Genomic DNA, 4,629 nt, shown 5'->3' on the forward strand with positions numbered 1-4,629 from the left:
GACTGTCTGCTTTTGGTAAATCTCTAGAGGCTTGTGGTGGGTGTGTCCAGAGGGCTCTGTGCAGTTCTTTATGGTAAGGGTGTGCCAACGGTGACACACCCAGGTTTGGCATGCTAAAGCTTCTCTCTCTTTTATTCAGAAGGGAAGTAATTCTGCACAGATGAGCTATTCTCCTTGAAGGCAACCAGTACCTGAGCACTAGCCCCAGTGGATATAATATTTGTCCACTCTGTCCCAAGGACCACACAAAGGATCTGTGCAGCCCTCTGTGTAAGCTGAGATTCCCCTGCAATGTCTCCCACCGTTTGGCCAAGGTTACTGAGTTTGTGGTGTCTCCCGAGAGTACTCACGTCTCAGGTACTCTGTGAGTTCCCTCACACACCCTCAGTTTTTTTCTTTTTTCACAGTCCCAGTTCATAAGCTGCACACATTCACTAGGTCTTAACCTCCTGGTATTTCTCCCCACCAGAGTCATTTTTTTTCTGCTTGACTGAGGGTGGGTACAGCCCTGAGCTGGTGCAGCTGTTATGTATATCCAAATGGCACCTGCTCTTTGTCTTGCTTGCCTTTGTAAGGCGAGTGGAGAGAGGGAATCGTGTCCGTACTGGTCCATTTTATTTTTTCTCTCTCCTCTAGTTAGCATGGTGAATTTTCCCCCATGGGGCTTCAAGCCTCATTCCCTGTAGGCTTTTCTGCTGCTTTCCCGCCAGTGTCTTGGGCTACTGCAGTTTCACCTCACCTCCTTTTCCAGCGTTGGTGTGTAGACTCAGCACTGGGGTCCTGAGCCATGGGTGCTCGTGCCGTCCATGTAGTTGCATTGTGTCCCACTAGTTCCAGAAAAATTGCCTTTGCAGGTTTTTCCCTAACTCTTCCCTGAGACTACAGTATCTCCACTTTTATTAAACTATCTTTCCCCGGGCTATCAGTGTGCTCCCTCCCTATTCCACCAACTTGGAGCAGTCTAAATTTATTTTTTAAGGAATATCAAATTCAATGAGTACAGGTATTATTCAAAAAACACATATGTAAAGATTAACAAAAATGCCCAACTGCAGATCAGTTCTCTGAATACTGGCATTGTGTTTGCCAATGTTTTATTGAGATGATATATTAGGCCAATGTACTCAAAATATGGCAGCTGGAAACGTATGAAGGAGTATGAAGCTGTATCAACGTTCCCACCTTGGTGACGGGACCTCATAATGGATCCGTCATCTACTGTCCTCCAGGATGTACTATCAGTTACAAGTATGGGGAAGAGTGTAATGGGCTCTGTCCAGGTCTCTGATATGCAGCCTGGTTGTTTCCCTCTCTAAAATTGATGAAAGACTACAAATGGATTGATAATGCCAGTCAGCATAGACGTGGAGTAAAGAACAGGGACACTGGACACATGGTCTCTGGGACTGGCTCTTCCTGCAGCTGTGATCCAGCCTCAGGACACTGGTCATCATGCTGGACCCACAGACACAGCTCTGCATGATGTGGACTCCAGCCCCAGAGTGCACAGCCACTGTGTGTCCCACTTTCTGCTCTCCCTGAACCACAGCAGGTGCAGGGGGTCCCATGACACTGGAGCAGAACCAGATCAGCTGGAAGTGCACACCCAACACTTTCCATTCTGTGATGACCTTGACTGCTGATGTCCAGTGCATTTCCCACCTGAGTTCATGCAGGGAGCCCCACAGGAGGGCCCCAGGACCTAAAGAAGGAGGAAGTCCCTGTAGGCTTCCCAGGTGCTTGCAGAAGCTCAGCCTGAGACAGAGCTGAGCAGCAAGTACATTCCTGAGTGCTGTGACGTTCACACAGGGACCACAATGTGTTTTCAGGATTAACGGGAAAGAGAGGTCGGGTATAAAGTCTGTAGAAAGTGAGTATGGATCATCCACAGATTAAAAAAACATTATGTGGCAGGCACTGCATCTCAATAGACTATAATGCTCCACCTGTGGTGCCGGCACCCCAGATTTTAGTCCCGGTCAGGGTGCCGGATTCTGTCCCAGTCGCTCCTCTTCCAGGCCAGCTCTCTGCTGTGGCCCGGGAGTGCAGTGGAGGATGGCCCAACTCCTTGGGCCCCTCAAACACATGGGAGACCAGGAGAAGCACCTGGCTCCTGGCTTCAGATCTGTGAGGTGTGCTGCCCGCAGTGCGACTGTCGCAGCAGCCATTGGGGGGCAAACCAACGGAAAAGGATGACCTTTCTCTCTGTCTCTCTCTATCATGGTGCATTCTGCCTGTCAAAAAAAATGTAGGTTCAGTTCGGTACACATGCTCATTTTGATGGGAGGAGAGGGATGACTTAGGTAGTTGAGGTTTACCAGAACAAAAACCCTAGCTCTACTGTCCCTGGTTCTTTAAGGAAAACTAAAATTGTCCTAAAGTTAGCAGTGCCCTGAGGGCTCTATCTGAGTCAGGTTGGAAAAGAATCACCAGGGTCCTCAGAGATTCCCAGGATCTCTCATCCTGGTCACTGCTGTCCTTGTTTATGAACAGAAGTTGTTCATTAACGACTCCTTCCTTTCACATCAAACTTTATCACCATCACTGAAGTCATCGGTAGGGTCAGAATAACAAGAGTAGAATTAATTCCTCAAAACTGCTACAGGAGAGAAAAATCCAATTCCCTGACAGGAAACCAGGGCTTCATCTCTTCCTGCACCTGCTCAAGACCAGAATGTGCTCTCGGTACGTCTTGTGCGCCCCCTGGTGGAGCCGCGCGCCCCTGCACGGACGTTTGTGTCTGGGCTCAGCCTGAGGGCCCCTCACTGTGTCTCTGGCACAGAAATAGGTGTCCGTGTCCGTGGCTGTCAGACTGTTCAGTTGTAGGCAAACTGTGCTCTGGGCGTTGTCTCTGGAGAGAGTGAATCGGCCATTCACCCAGCTCGCGTAGTGTGTGCTACCACTACCAGCATAAATGCATCCGATCCACTCCAGCCCCTTCCCTGGAGCCTGGCGGACCCAGCACATGTAGTAGCTACTGAAGGTGAATCCAGAGGCTTTGCAGCAGAGTTCCAGGGATCCTCCAGGCTTGACCAGGCCTCCTCCGGACTCCTCCAGCTGCTGACACTGGACACCTACAAACACAGACGTCCTGGTCAGGACACTGTCACTCACACTCTCTGTGTCTCTCACGTCCTCTCCCAGACTCAGTGCCCCGCGTTCTCCATCATTACCTTTGAGCACAGCGACCAGGAGAAGCCAGCGCAGCCCAGTCTCCATGGTGAGCGTCTGTGTTGAGTGCACTCACTGAGTGGACACCTGGGAGTCCTGGGGCTGGAGCTCCTGTGCCAGAGCTGCAGGGTGAGGGCTAGGCTAGTTTTCATGGGCAGAGGGAGCCCTATCCCATGTCTGCTCCTATATAGCAGGCATGGGGTCAGACGCCTCTGAGAGGACAGAACCAGACTGAGTAGTGTTACCGGGGCCGTCTGTAGTGCACACTTATGGAACCAGTGATAACTTTGTGCTCTGATTGCACTTTGAACCCTGTCTTAGTCCTTTTATGTGAATGGAACCATAACCTGTATCATGGGTTCACTTAGCTATGGTTCCAGATCAGTGTTACAGGAGAAATCATCAGTAGACTCTGTATGTGTCTCCAACTCCATGTGCTAACAGGAGTCCAGCATCTGGATCTGCCCCCTCACCACAGGACTCAGCTCTGCCCCAGTCCACCCTCAGCACTCACGGTGGCTTCCTGGTGAGGTCTGCAGAACTCCCTGCCAGCAGCAGAACATGGAGCATTTTGCTGGATTCTGTTTTTGACAGAGAGATGCACAGGGGACCAGGTTCCACGCAGGTGCATCTGAGTGTGGTGTTCCACATGCCAGTGTCTGTCTGTCTGTCCTTCACAACTTCTCAGATGGTAAATTTTGCTTCCATGGGCAATGCTGTTGAGCTGTCATAGATACAGAGGCAGCCACACATGTTGAAAGTGTGCCTGTGTTGAGTGCAATTCAGCTGTGCCTCTCTCACTCCTCATCACACCTATGCCAAGAGCAAATATCACATCCCACGGTGCTGTCCACTGCCCCTGTGTCACCCAGCCCCCGGCCCACCTCCTCCAGTCACATTAAGGCCTGAGCCCCTTTGGGTTCCTTCACAATGGATTTCATCCAGTTCAGCTCTGAGAGATATGCAGGTTTGTTGGGGGCGGAAGGTGAAGGCATTGAGTTTTCAGGTCCTGTGGGGCCCAGGTGAATGAAGGCTTCTTAGTTTTTAAACAAAGTATCTGATAATCTGATATGAATATAACTTTAAATAAAGCAGAGTAAGTATATGATATTTTCCACAACTGTGCAGTACATTCGTATTAACTGTGTTATTAAATTTCATGGAAATAATAAATTAAAATTTTCACTGTTTAGGTTGCGCTCACCCCTCAAGGGAGTGCCTGCATCTCATGTGTGGCTCTGGCACCCAGTACCAGATTCCTACCTCTGCAACCCCAGGAATCAGAAGTTTATGGGATATTATTTGGCCACTGTCACTCTCGTGGATGCACCTGATTGTTGTCCCGAAACTGGGTGAGGCTGGGAAGCAGACCTGTCCAAGCGACACTTGGGAAAGTGCATGCATGGGAGTGTCTCTCCCTTTTCCTTCCCTCATGTGGGAATAACTGAAATTTAAAAC

At 49.9% G+C, this 4,629-nt stretch overlaps 1 pseudogene; it reads right to left on the reverse strand.

Moving 5' to 3' along the window:
- Window positions 1–2,643: 2,643 nt before the first annotated feature.
- Window positions 2,644–3,272, reverse strand: LOC138847252 (immunoglobulin heavy variable 3-23 pseudogene; annotated as a pseudogene).
- Window positions 3,273–4,629: the final 1,357 nt, after the last annotated feature.

Source organism: Oryctolagus cuniculus, chromosome 20 (assembly GCF_051225735.1).
Source record: "Oryctolagus cuniculus isolate XC-2025 breed Fujian yellow rabbit chromosome 20, ASM5122573v1, whole genome shotgun sequence".
NCBI lineage: Eukaryota > Metazoa > Chordata > Mammalia > Lagomorpha > Leporidae > Oryctolagus > Oryctolagus cuniculus.